The sequence below is a fragment of the Perca fluviatilis genome, chromosome 11 (genome assembly GCF_010015445.1).
Source record: "Perca fluviatilis chromosome 11, GENO_Pfluv_1.0, whole genome shotgun sequence".
NCBI classification, from domain to species: Eukaryota; Metazoa; Chordata; class Actinopteri; order Perciformes; family Percidae; genus Perca; species Perca fluviatilis.
In genome coordinates this window covers 36,224,382-36,243,168 of record NC_053122.1, presented here as the reverse complement: position 1 = coordinate 36,243,168, position 18,787 = coordinate 36,224,382, and the positions used below count along the sequence as shown (strand labels likewise).

Here is an 18,787-nt window from a genome sequence, read left to right as displayed (position 1 = left end):
AGAAAAAGAAACATTGGTTGAGGTTTAACAAAATATATGTATGTTTGTGAAATTGTGAGATGTGTCCAGAGAGTATGAAAGCCATGTTATAGTACAATAGTATGTGGATGTACCTGTTTATAAAAAAAAAAAAAAATAAATAAAAAGTTGTTCAACCTAAAAGTACGGAATGTTCGATAACTGCACTGGTGGAGCTATGTGTCTGTCCTTGTCTTATGTGTGTGTATGTTGTCAAGAAATTATAGTGTATGTTTAGTTTTCGTTTTAAAACTTTTTATTTTTAATTTGTTTATGATGTTATGTGTGTGTATTATTGCATTGTCACAGTTACAAGTGAGTTGTAAGGACCTCAGGAAGAATAGCTAATGAGGATCCTAAATAAACAAATAAACAAACCCTCTGGTACCTTACACACTTGTTGATGGAGCTTAGCCACGATGATTGGCGCTATTGGTTTAAAGAAATGCAAAAAAACCAGAGCGTTTTTTTCTCTCCTATCCTAGAATTTTGAATGTGAAACTCAACTAGGTATCTGTCACTATGAAGATCTTGTAGTTGACCTACTACCAGGAGTGGGGTTCGAACCCACGAAGGCTTTTGCCCATTGGATCTTAAGTCCAACGCCTTAACCACTCGGCCATCCTGGTGATAGTTAATGGCCCTTCTTCCCAGTCTCGTCTTGAAGAGCTCATGATAATGATTGGGTGGTACTAGTGTGCTGTGAATGGCCAAAACTGGTAACTGAGGACTATCTATTATAAGTTCAGTCAATGTTCTTTGAAACATGTAGCCAATACACATAAACAGAGTGTTGTTACAGTAACTGATATTGGTATTTTGAAACTTTAAGACCTGCTGTTGCTTCTATAACTATTCCCAATATAGAAGTTACCTTAGAATACCAGGAGTGGGACTTGAACCCACGAGGACAAACGTCCATTGCAACTTGAGTGCAACGCCTTAACCACTCGGCCATCCTGGTGCCTTCAGCTTTGAGCTGTCAATGGTGATAGAAGATCAGTATGAAGATTCAATGCACAACATGTCAGTAAGGTCTATCTCTGCATGATATGAATAAAGATTCCATCAGGGTATTAAGGCTACGTTCAGACTGCAGGCAAAAGTGGCCCAAATCCGATTTTTTGGGGGTCAAGTGACCAGGTCAGACTTCTTCATAAGTAGTGTGAACAATCAAATGTGGGATCCGGTCCTCCGGAGTCGTGGGGCACACCGGCCAGTCTCGGACGCCCCGTTGGGGAGGTGGAGCGTGAGCGCGTGCGATAGGAGCACAATTTGAATGTAAAACTCAACTAGGTATCTCTCACTATGAAGATTTTGTAGCGGACCTACTACCAGGAGTGGGGTTCGAACCCACGAGGGCTTTTGCCCATTGGATCTTAAGTCTAACGCCTTAACCACTCGGCCATCCTGGTGATATTTGAAGACCCTTCTTCCCATTCTCGTCGTGAAGAGCTCATGATAATGATTGGGTGGTACTAGTGTGCTGTGAATGGCCAAAACTGGTAACTGAGGACTATCTATTATAAGTTCAGTCACTGTTCTTTGAAACATGTAGCCAATACACATAGACAGAGTGTTGTTACAGTAACTGATATTGGTATTTTGAAAGTTTAAGACCTGCTGTTGCTTCTATAACTATTCCCAATATAGAAGTTACCTTAGAATACCAGGAGTGGGACTTGAACCCACGAGGACAAACGTCCAATGCATCTTGAGTGCAACGCCTTAAACACTCGGCCATCCTGGTGCCTTGAGATTTGAGCTGTCAATGGCAATAGAAGATCAGTATGAAGATTCAATGCACAACATGTCAGTAAGGTCTATCTCTGCATGATATGAATAAAGATTCCATCAGGGTATTAAGGCTACGTTCAGACTGCAGGCAAAAGTGGCCCAAATCCGATTTTTTGGGGGTCAAGTGACCAGGTCAGACTTCTTCATAAGTAGTGTGAACAATCAAATGTAGCCCAGATCAGATTTTTTCAAATCAGATTCAGGCCACTTCCATATGTAGTACTGAATCAGACCCAGATTAGATTTTTTTCAATACGGCCGCAGTGTGAACAACCAAGGCGGATTTGATGCAACTTTTACCTCAATAACCCTCACTGCGGCCTCTCTCTCTGCGGGGATCAGCTCACGTAAAATTCAATTTTCAATTCAATTCAATTTTATTTATAGTATCAAATCATAACATAAGTTATCTCGAGACACTTTACAGATAGAGTAGGTCTAGACCACACTCTATAATTTACAAAGCCCCAACAATTCCAACAGTTCCAGTAATTCCCTCAAGAGCAAGCAGTGCGACAGTGGCGAGGAAAAACTCCCTCTTGGGAAGAAACCTCGGACAGACCCAGGCTCTTGGTAGGCGGTGTCTGACGAGCGGTTGGGGGGTGTGATGAACAGTGGAGATAGTAGTCACATTAATAATGGAACAGTGACTGGATGTAGCGGGAAGCTGCAGGGTTCAGCAGGACACAGCATGACATTGCAGGGCATCGCTGAGTTCAGCAGGGAGTGCAGCAGGACCACGGCGACAGCTGCGACCAGGATCTTGGTGCCAACGTTCTCCAAGGAAATACGCTGGGGGAAAAAAGCATAAGGACTCCGGGGAGTAAACTCCCCAAAAGCTAGGATTAGTAACTTTAGTAACTTAGTAATTTCTGGGACGGGCTGCACACAAATAGTAATAGTAATAGTAATAGTAACAGTAATAGAAGGAGAAGAGAAAAGAGCAGCTCAGTGTGTCAAAGGAAGGAAGTCCCCGGCAGTCTAGAACTATAACAGCGTAACTATAACAGGTAACTAAGAGAGACAGGTCATAAGGAGAGGTAGCTTTTTCGGGCTTAGAACTCTCCCCTGCCGGATCTGGCTTGGCTGGCCGCCTCCCTCTACTTTGTTATGTATTATTAATCTAACAATTATGAAGAGAAGCAGTTGGGCCAGTTAGGTGAACACTGCAACTCCTCACTCCTAACTATAAGCTTTATCAAATAGGAGAGTTTTAAGTTCATTCTTGAATGAGGTGACAGTTTCTGCCCCCGACCCCCAGATCGGAGCTGGTTCCATAGGAGAGGAGCCTGATAACTGAAGGCTCTAGCTCCCATTCTACTTTTAGAGACTCTAGGTACCACCAGTAACTCTGCATTCTGGGAGCGCAGTGCTCTAGTGGGACAATAGGGTATTAGGAGCTCTTCTAGATATGATGGTGCTAGACCATTTAGAGCTTTGTAGGTCAAGAGAAGGACTTTAAACTCAATCCTGGATTCAACAGGAAGCCAATGCAGAGAAGCTAATACAGGAGAAATATGATCTCTTTTCTTAGTTCTTGTGAGAACACGCTGCAGCATTCTGGATCAGCTGGAGAGTCTTAAGAGACTTATTTGAGCAACCTGACAGTAGGGAATTACAATAGTCCAGCCTGGAAGTAACAAATGCATGGACTAGTTTTTCCGCGTCGTTTTGAGACAGGATATTCCTAATTTTGGCAATGTTACGAAGATGAAAAAAGGCTGTTCTTGAGGTTTGTTTTAGATTGGCATTAAAGGATATATCCTGATCAAAGATAACTCCTAAATTTCTAACAGTGGTGCTGGAGGCCAGGGCAACACCATCCAGAGTAGCTATATCTTTAGATAATGAAGTTCGGAGGTGTTTAGGGCCCAGCACAATAACTTCAGTTTTGTTAGGGTTTAACATCAGAAAATTATAGGTCATCCAGGATTTTATATCCTTAATGCACGCTTGAAATTTAGCTAGCTGACTGGTTTCGTCTGGTTTGATTGACAAGTATAATTGGGTGTCATCCGCATAACAGTGAAAGTTAATTGAGTGTTTTCTAATAATATTGCCTAGAGGAAGCATATATAAGGAGAATAGAATTGGTCCAAGCACTGAGCCTTGAGGAACCCCATGGCTAACTTTAGCGTACTTGGAGGATTTATCATTAACATTCACAAATTGAGATCGATCAGAGAAATAGGACCTAAACCAACTCAGAGCAATTCCTTTAATGCCAACCAAGTGTTCCAATCTCTGTAACAGGATTGAATGGTCAATAGTGTCAAATGCAGCACTAAGATCTAGTAAAACAAGAATGGAGACAAGACCTTTGTCTGCAGCAGTTAAAAGGTCGTTAGTAATTTTCACCAGTGCCGTCTCTGTGCTATGATTCTTTCTAAATCCTGATTGAAAGTCATCAAATAAACTATTGCTATGTAGAAAATCAAATAAAAGGCATCAGGGGTCTGCGGCGATGTCAGCATCCCACCCGACCAAGGAGTCTACGCGCGTACGAGTCAGAGGGTCGCCCTGTGGCACAATGAAAGTGAGGGATGGCGCACGCCGGCTGAGGTGGGATCCCGGTCCCTCGGGTTTCGGGAGCACCACCGGCCAGTCTTGGACGCAACGTTGGGGAGGTGGAGCGTGAGCGCGTGCGATAGGAGCACAATTTGAATGTAAAATTCAACAAGGAATCTCTCACTATGAAGATCTTGTAGTGGACCTGCTACCAGGAGTGGGGTTTGAACCCACGAGGGCTTTTGCCCATTGGATCTTAAGTCCAACGCCTTAACCACTCGGCCATCCTGGTGATAGCTGATGACCCTTCTTCCCAGTCTCGTCGTGAAGAGCTCATGATAATGATTGGGTGGTACTAGTGTGCTGTGAATGGCCAAAACTGGTAACTGAGGACTATCTATTATAAGTTCAGTCACTGTTCTTTGAAACATGTAGCCAATACACATAGACAGAGTGTTGTTACAGTAACTGATATTGGTATTTTGAAAGTTTAAGACCTGCTGTTGCTTCTATAACTATTCCCAATATAGAAGTTACCTTAGAATACCAGGAGTGGGACTTGAACCCACGAGGACAAACGTCCATTGCATCTTGAGTGCAACGCCTTAAACACTCGGCCATCCTGGTGCCTTCAGCTTTGAGCTGTCAATGGCAATAGAAGATCAGTATGAAGATTCAATGCACAACATGTCAGTAAGGTCTATCTCTGCATGATATGAATAAAGATTCCATCAGGGTATTAAGGCTATGTTCAGACTGCAGGCAAAAGTGGCCCAAATCCGATTTTTTGGGGGTCAAGTGACCAGGTCAGACTTCTTCATAAGTAGTGTGAACAATCAAATGTGGGATCCCGGTCCCTCGGGGTCAGGCGCACCACCGGCCAGTCTCGGACGCACCGTTGGGGAGGTGGAGCGTGAGCGCGTGCGATAGGAGCACAATTTGAATGTAAAACTCAACTAGGTATCTCTCACTATGAAGATTTTGTGGCGGACCTACTACCAGGAGTGGGGTTCGAACCCACGAGGGCTTTTGCCCATTGGATCTTAAGTCTAACGCCTTAACCACTCGGCCATCCTGGTGCCTTCCTCAGGCGCACCATTGGGGAGGTGGAGCGTGAGCGCGTGCGATAGGACCCATGCCTGGGCAGGGCTAAGCCAGAGGAAACTCTGGTGGAGGCCCGTAGCAGTCCTGACATGCAAATCAGTCGTCTGGTCACACAGACCTCTGTAGTGAATTTGCAGCCAAAACCCTGCAAAAGGCCAAAAAAGCCAATTTGTCTCTCTTTCTCTTCATTCTTCTCCTCCTCAGCACCTGCTCATTAATGTTATGGCTGCCGTTACACAAACATTTTGAAAAAAAAGTGAAAATGCTTACTTCCTCCATAACCTGTCTAACTTTAGTGCAACAGCATGCTGCATCTGATGTCATTGTTATTGTTCTTTTGCGCATGTGGGTCAGTTCGAAACCGCAAACAGTTCACACTGGAATCTGATATAGGCCACATTTTAAAAGGTCATGTGAACAGGCAAAAAAAAAAATCTGAATTAGGCATTAACATGCAGTGTGAACGTAGCTTAAGTCACATTTTGTTTGAACTTCATACATTATTCGTTGAAAATTCGCTAAAAAGCAACACAATACCAGGAGTAGAATTTGAACCATAAACTGCCCTTTGCAGCTTGAGTGCAACACCTTATGCACTCTGCCATAGCTGCCCTGAATGCCAAAGACCAACCCTGCTGGTACCTTACACACTTGTTGATGGAGTTTAGCGCTGCCACGATGATTGGCAAACAAAACAGAACGTTTCTTCTCTCCTATCCTAGAATGTAAAGTCTGTCAATGGGAGACTAACATACAAGGAGCAGAATATGAATGTAAAACTCAATTAAAGCTGCGAGCAGCGATGGACGGCCCTCTCGCCTCTGCGCGCATCAGGGTTACCGGCGGATGCCGCTCCTTGCGACCATGCATTTGCGCGGCACTCAGACGCCGCAAATCGTCAACAATGAAAAGGGAACTCCCCGCCGAGTTCAACGATACCTCACACAAGACTCTACGTCATACGGTTCATTAGCTGTGAAAAGGGGCATGGCTAAGCATAGAGGGCAGGTCAAACCATCACCAATTAAAAAGGAAGTCTCTGCTGAGTTCAATGATACCTCATACAAGACCATACCTTAGATGGGTCAGCATGTATGAAAGGGGGCGTGACTTGAACATAGGGGGCGGGCCAAACATCACCAATGAAGAAGGAAGTCTCTGCTGAGTTCAATGATACCTCACACAAGATTCTACCTTAAACGGTAAAAATGTTATGAAAGGGGGCGTGGCCTGAGTAAGTGGGCATGGTTAAAGTATAGGGGGCGGCTCAGTATCACATGTAGACCACACATTATGAGTTTCATGTAAATTGGATGATGTTTGTCATATAAGGTGCACTTCCTGTTTTGGCCTGTAGGTGTCCTCAGGCCTGGACCCTTGTCCATCGTGAGAAATTTCGGGTAGATACGACTCAAGTTACAACAACTTCTTTATCCATCGCTAAACACTCAAAATGGCTGCCACGCCCACACCATCTGACGAAAAGTTTTCCTTTAATAACTTTTCATCGTTAAGGTGTTGGGATGGTACAGACCACGTTTGAAGTCCATCAGATGAAATCTCTAGGAGGAGTTCGTTAAAGTATAGCACCTTGACTTTTAGGCCTACTTCCTGTTGCCACTAGGGGGCGCTATGACTTTAAGTAAATATCAGCCTTTATTTGTCCTCAGGGTTGGACTCTTATGAATCCTGAAAAGTTCCGAGCCAGTTGGACAACGTACACTCGAGTTTCACCCACTTCCTGTTTCAGTGGCGAAACGCACAAAATGGCCGCCCCGCCACGGCCACGCCCTATGACGAAAAGTTTTTCTTTTAACAACTTTTCATCTTTAACTTCTTAAGATGGCAAAGACCGAGTTTGAAGTTGATCGGATGAAATCTCTAGGAGGAGTTCGTTAAAGTACGACATGTGGAAATGGCCAAAATCGCACTAATTTCGAACTTTGAAATCAAAATGGCGGACTTCATGTTGGGTTTAGGGTATGGCTCTAATGAAGTTTTTTGTACATCTTGACATGCTACATATGTGTACCAAGTTTCGTGCGTCTACGTTAAACGCACTGCAGGGGCTCAATGTTTTTAACTTTCTAGGGGGCACTAGCGAGTCATTTTTGTGCGGCTATTCCCGAAACTAAGGCATGGATACCCGACCCGAGGCCGACGGGTCCCGATGGTACCCGACGGGCCGGGCCGGGTTCGGACAGATATTTAGAACTTATGGTCGGGGTCGGGTCGGGCTCGGTCACATCAGCGCGATAAGGCATTTGTTGTAAAATGGTGCTGCGGCTCCTGAGAGCTCAGTGTGTGTGTGTGTGTGTGTGTGTGGTAAGTGGGCAGAAGAGAGATAGAGAAAGAGGAAGCAGACGTGTTGAGATCCGGACTCTACCCGAAACCCTTAAAATACGTACATTTTCACCAGACTTGATGCGACCGCCAAATCTGGTGAGTTTTTGAATATGTTAAGCCCCTCAAAAAGCCAATTCATTTGCAGAAAATAATTCCTTCAGTTTAAATAGGGCCTTCGCCGCTGTCTGCGCTCGGGCCCTGACTAGGTATCTTTCACTACGAAGATCTTGTAGTGGACCTACTACCAGAAGTGGGGTTCGAACCCACCCATTGGATCTTAAGGCCAACGCCTTAACCACTCGGCCATCCTGGTGAGAGTTGAAGACCCTTCTTCCCAGTCTCGTTCTGAAGAGCTCATCATAATGATTGGGTGGTACTATTGTGCTGTGAATGGCCAAGTACACAATGCAAAACTGGTAACTGGTCACTCAGGACTATCTATTACAAGTTCAGTCATTGGGCCTCATTCACCAACCGTTCTTACGAAGAAATGTGTTCTTAAACCCTTCTTACGCACTTTTTACAAAGATTCTGGCATGTTTTCTTAACTTGGATTTGTTCTTAGCTAAGAACAAAATCTACGAACACTGAAAAGCACTCTTACGCACATTTGAGTGATGACACTTTGCTCCAAATGATTGATTACTCTATTTTATTTAATTCTACAGTCGTTTACAATGATAGTATTGTACTGTAATGTATTTCTGATCATTTGTTGAAAAAAAAAATCATATTATGCAAAAAAACACTAACACTGCAATTTACATCAGCAATTAAACTGATTAAATCCTGCGTTATTTGGTGATTGATCGCTATTTATAGGGCCAAAATGCAGTGGTAGAATGTAACAAAGTACAAATTCTTTGTAACTGTACTTAAGTACATTTGTCACTTATCTGTACTTTACTTAAGTAGACTCAATAGTGCATAGTCAGCTTTTGACTTTTACTTTGCTACATTTTGCAGCAATTATCTATACTTTCTACTCCACTACATTTCTACAATGTTCCGTTATATTTTCTGATCAGTTTTTCCCCCTGCCAAAACGTCTTCCGGACCATCACACGTTTGTCTCACCAGTGAAGTTTGGTTGCCGTAGATATATATACTCTAACAACATATTTCCGTTTTATGCTGGTTAGGATAGGAACTTCTTATAAAAGCCAGGCCTTGTTTGTGGTAGTGGACATCTTCTACTTTTACTTTTTACTAAGTAAATATGTCTTTTATTTAAGTACTGAGATTCAGTACTTCCTCCACCGCGGCTCTGACCATCTCTAACGCAGTCTCCCAGGAGGTGCACCGGAAGTGTCATGTCCTTATATGGGAATTTTTGGGGAAAAATCCTAAGAACACAGGTGGGAACAATTCTGCTGTTTAAGAACACGTCATGAATCCGACGTAGACTTTTCTTAGGAACCTTCTTAAGAACATATTTAAGATATTGGTGAATGAGGCCCATTGTTCTTTGAAATCCTGAACCCACGAGGACAATTGTCCATTGCATCTTGAGTGCAACGCCTTAACCACTCGGCCATCCTGGTGCCGTCAGATTTGAGTGGTCAATGGTGATAGAAGATCAATATGAAGATGAAAATGTGTGGTTAATGCCTTAACCACTCGGCCATCCTGGTGAGAGTTGTATCCCCTCCTTCCCAGTCTCATGGTGAATACGAGTTGTACAAAGTAACTCAGCCATCCTCATGACATAACGATATGAAGACATTGGACGGATTGTCACACAAATCCAACAGGATTTGGCAAAAGTTTGATATACCAACTCATGATCAAAAAGCTTTAGTCTATTTACAGCTTTGCGTCACTCAGGCATAATATTTTTTCCACCCGCTTTGTGCCAAGTCTGGCCCTAATGTTCTGTGATTGGGTGGTACTATTGTGCTGTGAAACTGGTCACTGGTCATTCAGGACTATCTATTATAAGTTCAGTCATTGACACTGCTGCCTTTGAACAGCTAAAAAAAGCATATGTCCAATACAGCAATCAAGAGCACTGAAACACAACAGTTGTAAGAGGAGTCTGAACAGAGCGTACTGTATGCATTACGGTAACATGACACAAACTAACATTCGTCTCTTGAAACTTTGATTAGCACATGGTAGAATTACATCCATGTATATCAGACATGATGACATGGTAAGAAAGGAAGAAATATATGATTTTCTATGACCGGAATCATACCATTACATAAGAACTTGTTTTGCGTTGTTTTATTTAACAAGTGTAATTTTGTTTTCTGAAGTCAACCATTTTTAAAGCTTGTTTTGCCCTTTACCTGTTTCACAATCTCATTTAGACAGAAAACCGGGGGGGAAATTCTGTCTACTGCAGCATCAAAGCAGAATTATGTAAACAGCGCTGTCCAGACGAAAAGAACGAAGAGAGCAACAGCAGCATTGTTCTGTCAAACAGTGTGTTGGTTCTGAAGCAGAAATATTTCTTCTCTCCTTGATCGTTTTGTTATGCAGAATCGTTTGAGAAGCAACTTTTTGTTATTTTGTAACATCAATTTTCTTTCCTTTTCTTTGCTGGCAGAGCAATACGTATTGTGAGGTGAGGCAGCCACGTTAGAGAGAGACTGCACCATCAAGGAAACACACACACACACACACACACACACACACACACACACACACACACACACACTAGGGGTTGCATGATGTGATGAAAGTCAAGTCGACGTTGACTAGACACTGATGGCGTCATTCTTTTCAGTCATTACTTATAAAATCACAGGAGAATGGAATGCTTTGCATTCTATATACTTGGATTTTATCACCCTTTAATATCAACCCTTGTATTGATTTTCGTAAGACACTTGCTTTAGCCTTTCTAGCATTTTGCAAACTGTCCAATTTATCAGCAAGCGCTTGAGCAGTGAGCTTAATTAACATTACCCGTATTTCAGTTTGGGATTCGACACTGCTACTCACACTATTTGGTTTCTTTTTTGGTAACTATACGAACACCAGTCCCGGTAATTATGTCCGAAGCTGCGCCGCGCATCTCCGTGACAGTCAGTCAATCAAAAGTTCTAAAGTTTATTGTCCGGCCTCATTGGCAACCAATGCATTGGGTTTATGCCTAGTTATGGGTGCACACACTTTAAATGGCCATTAAGTGTAGCGCAACTCATACTTCCTCCGTTGGGCTCCGTGCTGTATTCCAGTGATTGACAGCCTGTAACGTTCACATTAGCACATAGCTCCTGCGTGTGTTAACATCAAGAGCTAGTCAGCCAGTCTGTGCAACCACTAACACACACAAACATGCATAAGCCAGCACAAACACACACACACACACACACACACACACACACACACACACACACACACACACACTATCTCCCTTGTACAATTCACAATTATTTTTCAGTGTAGATATCTGGCAGTCAGCTGCTCGGTTTGAAATTGTCTTTTTCATTTTTAGTTCTTTTGTGTCTTTGATTGACATCTAGACCCATCCATCAGTAATACATGAAATTATAGTAATATGTGGGTAAAAATGTCAAGGTACATTATATAAATGATATTTCTAATGGAGTCATCTCCACATAGAGAGACATGGGAAGGTGTGTGTGTGTGTGTGTGTGTGTGTGTGTGTGTGTGTGTGTGTGTGTGTGTGTGTGTGTGTGTGTGTGTGTGTAGGGGCTCGGGGGAGGTGGGGGGAGGCGGGTTGGATGGCAAAGCCCATTAACTGACTATGGAGAGGAAGACACAAAAAGACAAAGACTCAAAAAGAGGGTAATGAGTTTATTGTCTGGCTTTGGAGACAGAAGCATTGCTACACTCCTCAGAAACAATTTAGACATTGATTTATCAATGACATTTTTAAGATGAAAATTCACTGTGGCCGGGTTGGCTCAGTGATAGAGCAGGTGCACATGTATGGAGAGCTTTATGCCTCGACGCAGTGGTCCAGGGCTTGAATCTGACCTGTGACGATTTCCTGCATGTCTTCCCCCTTTCTCACTTAGCTGTCCTGTCAAAAATTAAAGGTGGAAAAGCCCCCAAAAAAAGATGAAAATTGACAACGATCTTTAATGTTTGGATGGGTGGAATGGGTGATGATCTAAAATGATGATCCAATCGAAGTAACATACTACTTGCTGTCTGTTAATAAAAACACATTAATTTTAGGGTTTTAGATACAATCTAATGCAACTTATGTTGGCACTGATGTTTGTACAACATCCGTATCTGAAGTTAATTTGAAATGAATTGAACCTCATGGGCCTTATGATAAATATTTTCAATGTGAGTCATTGATGATAAGATGATGAAGATATACATGTATATATCATCAATGACAATGTGGGATCAGAGCAATAATTTCAGCCTCATGAAATGAAAGAGATGTGGGAGCACAGAACAAATCTTATTCCTGTTTTGGGTTCACGCCAAATAGCAGTACAATTAATGAAACAATTACAACAATTATAAACCCTCCTCTAGGGCATAGCGCACAAGTACTCACACACACAAAGACACACACATACCGCATGTAAACACCAACATGCACACAAATATTAAACTAACATATCCTTGCCAGATAAGGAGAATCTGCTCGAGTGGTTTTAATGAAATGCCTCCCTGTTTCTGCGTGAATTTGATTATTATTCAGCAGACTACAGTTCCCGCACACATCTCACTGCTCCCTGGGACAAACCTCCAACAATCCTGTTTTCCAGGAAAGAGAGAAAAAGAATTACCCTTCTTTCACTGTAATCCTGCTGATTGCATTTTGGGCCCGTGGGATATATTGTTCCCATGGTAATGTCAGGCGGAAAATGGACTCAACGGCAGCGGCGCGGTCATACTTCCAAGTAGGTTATTATAGCAGGCTATATTATAGGTGTCTATGTTTGTGTGTGTGTGTGTTATTATTGTTGCCAGTTGCAAAGGGTGTTATTAGACAAAGCAAACACTCCATTAACAGCAGCAAAAAAAAAAAACCATCATAAAAAAAAAACAACAACACAACAAAATAAAAAAAAAAAAAATTTATATAAAAACCCCCCCCAAAAAACAGTTAAAAAGGAAGCTCCTTTTTTTTTTTTTTTTTTTTAAATAAATTTTGGGGGCCCCCTTTTTTTTTTTTTTTTTTTTTTTAAAAAAAATTTTAGGGGTCCCTTCTTTTTTTTTTTTTTTTTTTTTTTTTAGGGTTTTTTTTTTCCTTATACTGTATCTTAATCTCTTTTATATAGACCTTAGTGGTCCCCTAATACTGTATCTTAAGTCTCTTTTATATAGGCCTTAGTGGTCCCCTAATACTGTATCTTAAGTCTCTTTTATATAGGCCTTAGTGGTCCCCTAATACTGTATCTGAAGTCTCTTTTATATAGACCTTAGTGGTCCCCTAATACTGTATCTGAAGTCTCTTTTATATAGACCTTAGTGGTCCCCTAATACTGTATCTGAAGTCTCTTTTATATATTCCTTAGTGGTCCCCTAATACTGTATCTGAAGTCTCTTTTATATAGGCCTTAGTGGTCCCCTAATACTGTATCTGAAATCTCTTTTATACAGACCTTAGTGGTCCCCTAATACTGTATCTGAAGTCTCTTTTATACAGACATTAGTGGTCCCCTAATACTATATCTGAAGTCTCTTTCCCGAAATTCAGCCTTGGTGCAGAATTACAGCCACTAGAGCCAGTCCCACAATGAGCTTTCCTTAGGATGTGTTATTTCTGTGTCTGTAGCTATTGAGGAGGAGAGGGGGGGGGGACAAGGTGGAGGGTGGGGGTGTGGCCTTGACCAACTGCCAATTTGCTGGTTTGAAAGCCATGATGTCTCTCTCTCTCTCTCATGGGTGGGCCAAATTCTCTGGGTGGGCAAAGCAGAGAAAGGGGAGGTAACCTTGCTCCTTATGACCTCATAAGGAGGAGATTCCTGATTGGTCCATCTGAGCTTTCATTTTCTCAAAGGCAGAGCAGGATACCCAGGGCTCGGTTTACACCTATCACCATTTCTAGCCACTGGGGGACCATAGGCAGGCTGGGGTAATGCATATTAATGTTAAAAAACCTCATAAAGTGAAATGTTCATGCCATGGGACCTTTAAATAACAAAATGGTCGAAACTGCATCCCAATGTGGAGAAGGGTATTTTCTAACACATCTGAATCGGTGAACCAGGTTGTTCAAAAATGAAGGTAGGTTTCTGTTGTTGTTGTTGTTGTTAGTCTAAAAAACGTTGTAAAAGTGTTACTTTTACAAAGTGTTACTTTTACAACGCTAATACCAGGAGTGGGACTTGAACCCACGAGGACAACTGTCCATTGCATCTTGAGTGCAACGCCTTAACCACTCGGCCATCCTGGTGGAGTCAGCTACGAACTCTGAATGCCACAAACTGACCCTGTTGTTACCTGACACACTAGTTGCTGCTCTATAAAGAGCTCCATACAAATACACGTTCTCAAGGAGCAGTAGATAGCCTTCATTGCAGCTTACCATACGATCAATATCAACAGAAGTACATTTCCAGGCTAATTGCCAGATGTCCCTCTCCTTTCCGCTCTGCAGCCCTCAAAATCAGTTTGCTTCGGGAAACAACAACAAAGTTCATGCTAGCAAGATACAGTAGGGAGCCTGGAACTTTTTTAATTTAACGTTTATTTATCCAAGTCGATTGAGAACAAATTCTCATTCACATTCACACCTGGAACCATACAACCACAGTCTGATCTGCTGGCCACTGGTTAAGTGCTATCCCCACCCAGATTTTATCTGTGGATTGAACTAACAACCTTGTTCTTTTAAGCCACCAATGCCCCCCAACACAACTGTGATTGGAAGAAATGCAAGCATTTGAAAGTAAAGCACTCTTATCAGAATACCAGGAGCAGGATTTGAACCCACAAGGGCTTTTGCCCATTGGATCTTAAGTCCAACACCTTAACCACTCGGCCATCCTGGTTCTTTGCAGGTTGGAAAATCTTTTCAATTTGGCAAACAACAATACATTTTGAGCTAGCAAGCTACACACAAAAAATGGCAAATTTTGAAGAAGATTTGGATGGTGCAAAAAGGCAGGCCTGCTTGGTTCTTTCGGGGAATGATTTTAAAGATTAAAAAGAATATGTTTAGGTCATTTCCTCTCTAACTGGGACATTTTGGGACCGTTTGGTGGGATTGCTGTGGACGAAGTACACAAGGAGATACACTGGTAAGAGGTTTAACCATGTATCAGCTAATTTAAATAGCTCACGTTACTGTATTGTGTCAGCAGGTAACTTCATTTAATATTGTACGTAGCGTTTTCTTTTGCTGGGTGCAACTGTTCCACCAAAACAAGTACCTTCCTGAGACTTTTTTAGACGATTGTGATGGGTTTAAAGAAATACAAAGAGCCCAGAGCGTTTTTCTCTCCTGTCCCAGAATGTATGTTCAGTGTGTGATAGAGCTGGCAATGAAAGAATACCACACAAAGAAGAGTATTTGAATGTAGAGGAGGGGAAATCAGAATACCAGGAGTGGGGTTCGAACCCACGAGGGCTTTTGCCCATTGGATCTTAAGTCCAACGCCTTAACCACTCGGCCATCCTGGTTACAATTGCCACCACTCCTGCCTCAAATCTGTGTGTGCATTGGAGGAAAGGGTGGCTGGGTTTGGATCTTTATTTCTTTTATTCTTTTCTTCTATTCTTCTTTTTCAAGTCGCCCTCATTTCCTTATACTGTTTACTTTTTATCCTAAAAATGCATCTTCTACATCTCTGTCACCATCATTGTGATGTTCATCATCATGGCTGTAGAAGAAATTAACTCCAAGCCCAAGAATCATATCTGTTCATGTTTCTAACACATATATGTCATTACTTGGACACTAAAATACAACATAAAGACAAAGACAGTGGTAGTTTAGGTTCAATGTAATGTGAATTTAATGTGAATGCTAAAAGCTCACTTTAGATCACAGCGTTGTGGAAATAAATGGAGGTAAAAATCCCACTGTAGCAGGCTGACACGCTGCTGAGTCAGAGCTTTTATTGAAAAAAAGGGGAGGTTGCAGATTCTGTACAGTCATCTATCTTCTGTTTAATATTCCTGTCAGGGTTTGGGAAAAAACATACTCTAACACTGTCACATTCGTTTACATTCAAAGTCAACAATACAAACGGAATCATGCAAACTACCAGCCCTGCAAAAAAATGCAGAAGTAAAAAATAATGACACTGGATTGGAGTAAAGTGGTTTTTCTATCTGTGTGTGTGTCTGTGAATCAAACTTTTTAAGGAGTCGGCCATGAAAGCAATCCGTGTGGATAGAAGTACTGTTATTTTAGTTAGATGCATCAAGGAAAAGGGGGTTCAAAAGAGACAGGATCAATATGAAGACAGATTGAAAGCTCCTGGTGCACACGAGTCAACAAAAGTGCACACGACGGAGTAGCTGTAATGTAACGTGCACAGTGGCTGTAATTTAATGTACACAATGGCTGTACTGCAACATGCACAGTGGCTGTAATGTAACAGGCACAGTGGCTGTAATGTAACAGGCCCAGTGGCTGTAATGTAACAGGCCCAGTGGCTGTAATGTAACATGCACAGTGGCTGTAATGTAACATGCACAGTGGCTGTAATGTAACATGCACAGTGGCTGTACTGTAACATGCACAGTGGCTGTAATGTAACATGCACAGTGGCTGTAATGTAACATGCACAGTAGCTGTACTGTAACATGCACAGTGGCTGTAATGTAACATGCACAGTGGCTGTTATGTAACAGGCCCAGTGGCTGTAATGTAACAGGCCCAGTGGCTGTACTGTAACATGCACAGTGGCTGTAATGTAACATGCACAGTGGCTGTAATGTAACATGCACAGTGGCTGTAATGTAACATGCACAGTGGCTGTTATGTAACAGGCCCAGTGGCTGTAATGTAACATGCACAGTGGCTGTACTGTAACATGCACAGTGGCTGTAATGTAACATGCACAGTGGCTGTACTGTAACAGGCACAGTGGCTGTAATGTAACATGCACAGTGGCTGTACTGTAACATGCACAGTGGCTGTAATGTAACAGGCACAGTGGCTGTAATGTAACAGGCCCAGTGGCTGTAATGTAACATGCACAGTGGCTGTACTGTAACATGCACAGTGGCTGTAATGTAACATGCACAGTGGCTGTAATGTAACATGCACAGTGGCTGTAATGTAACATGCACAGTGGCTGTAATGTAACATGCACAGTGGCTGTAATGTAACATGCACAGTGGCTGTTATGTAACAGGCCCAGTGGCTGTAATGTAACAGGCCCAGTGGCTGTAATGTAACATGCACAGTGGCTGTAATGTAACATGCACAGTGGCTGTACTGTAACATGCACAGTGGCTGTAATGTAACATGCACAGTGGCTGTTATGTAACAGGCCCAGTGGCTGTAATGTAACATGCACAGTGGCTGTACTGTAACATGCACAGTGGCTGTAATGTAACATGCACAGTGGCTGTTATGTAACAGGCCCAGTGGCTGTAATGTAACATGCACAGTGGCTGTACTGTAACATGCACAGTGGCTGTAATGTAACATGCACAGTGGCTGTACTGTAACAGGCCCAGTGGCTGTAATGTAACAGGCCCAGTGGCTGTACTGTAACATGCACAGTGGCTGTAATGTAACATGCACAGTGGCTGTACTGTAACATGCACAGTGGCTGTAATGTAACATGCACAGTGGCTGTTATGTAACAGGCCCAGTGGCTGTAATGTAACATGCACAGTGGCTGTACTGTAACATGCACAGTGGCTGTAATGTAACATGCACAGTGGCTGTTATGTAACAGGCCCAGTGGCTGTAATGTACACACTACATACTTTCAGTGGCTGTAATGTAACATGCACAGTGGCTGTACTGTAACAGGCACAGTGGCTGTAATGTAACAGGCACAGTGGCTGTACTGTAACATGCACAGTGGCTGTAATGTAACAGGCTGTGCCACTCGGATGACCCGATCAGGTTTTTTGACCCCCCCACCCGATCCGATCTGATTTTTTAAATATTGAATATCTGCCGATACCGAGTCCCGATCTGATGCTTGTAGTTGCTCAGATAATAGAGCTGCACACAGTTTTATTGTTTACAAAAATAACTCCGTTAACAAAGTAACCAAAACATGTCTTAAGCTTAATACATTTAACTTAGTGTAGCAAATAAGTCGTTTTTCTCTACACCAAAACAGTTTTGATGCTACAAAACGATCACCTCCAGTTAGCATCCCATTGACTGCCATTCATTTTGACGTCACTTTGACAGCGAATAACTTTACATCTGAAGCGTTTAAAGACTCTATTTGTCCGTTGTTTATTTCTAAAGAAACACGACAATGTATAAAAGGCTCCATTACCTTGTACCTCACGTTATGGCTCCGTAGCAGACGTTTTTATAAAAATAGGCTAACGATTGGGTCATAACCACGAGACTTACTGTCACACAGTAAAGGAATTACCATATAGTACAGGAGAAGCTCACAGGCAGTTTCGACTTTACAACGTTATCTGTTTAGGTTTAATTACTAATGTTAACTAGCATGTTAGTGATCAGTAATTAGCCTGTGCCTATGTTATCTCCTTACATATACCTACGCTCTCCGTCTCTGGAAGATTGGGAATGATTGAGATTTCTCTCGGCACAGCTACCAGAAGACTTCACACTTTCAGACAGGTTGCTCACGTCACATCTACGTCTTCAAGCTCAGTTGGAGGCTGCTCAGTAACGCTCAGCCAGCACCGGGAAAGAGACTTCTGATATCCTTCACTGGTCTCGTACAGAGACACAGGATCTGTTGGTCCATTTTATATATTTCAATGAGCAAATGCAACATTTTTCTACTTTCTGCTAAGATATATGGGACTTTTTTGCAATAAAAATGCGGAGATTATGAAATCATGCAAGCCCCGCATAATTTGCGTGGAAATCGGCAATTTATGCGGCGAAAGTGCGGCGTATTTGAAAAAATGCGGCCCCTGCATTAATATGCCGACTTTGGCT

The 18,787-nt window shown here is 42.4% G+C and overlaps 1 protein-coding gene and 11 non-coding genes across 12 annotated transcripts in view; 1 reads left to right on the top strand and 11 right to left on the bottom strand.

Annotated features, from left to right (window-relative positions):
- Positions 1-18,787, top strand: part of LOC120568723 (contactin-associated protein-like 4) — a 202,240-nt gene that overhangs the window by 102,358 nt on the left and 81,095 nt on the right. The window lies entirely within an intron of this gene.
- Positions 565-647, bottom strand: trnal-uaa. Its single transcript has one exon. It is a non-coding gene; the product is annotated as a tRNA-Leu (tRNA).
- Positions 900-982, bottom strand: trnal-caa. The gene has a single exon. It is a non-coding gene; the product is annotated as a tRNA-Leu (tRNA).
- On the bottom strand, positions 1,351-1,433 carry trnal-uaa. The gene has a single exon. It is a non-coding gene; the product is annotated as a tRNA-Leu (tRNA).
- On the bottom strand, positions 1,686-1,768 carry trnal-caa. The gene has a single exon. It is a non-coding gene; the product is annotated as a tRNA-Leu (tRNA).
- Positions 4,533-4,615, bottom strand: trnal-uaa. Its single transcript has one exon. It is a non-coding gene; the product is annotated as a tRNA-Leu (tRNA).
- trnal-caa lies at positions 4,868-4,950 on the bottom strand. Its single transcript has one exon. It is a non-coding gene; the product is annotated as a tRNA-Leu (tRNA).
- Positions 5,320-5,402, bottom strand: trnal-uaa. The gene has a single exon. It is a non-coding gene; the product is annotated as a tRNA-Leu (tRNA).
- trnal-uaa lies at positions 8,016-8,086 on the bottom strand. The gene has a single exon. It is a non-coding gene; the product is annotated as a tRNA-Leu (tRNA).
- On the bottom strand, positions 14,034-14,116 carry trnal-caa. The gene has a single exon. It is a non-coding gene; the product is annotated as a tRNA-Leu (tRNA).
- trnal-uaa lies at positions 14,632-14,714 on the bottom strand. Its single transcript has one exon. It is a non-coding gene; the product is annotated as a tRNA-Leu (tRNA).
- Positions 15,263-15,345, bottom strand: trnal-uaa. Its single transcript has one exon. It is a non-coding gene; the product is annotated as a tRNA-Leu (tRNA).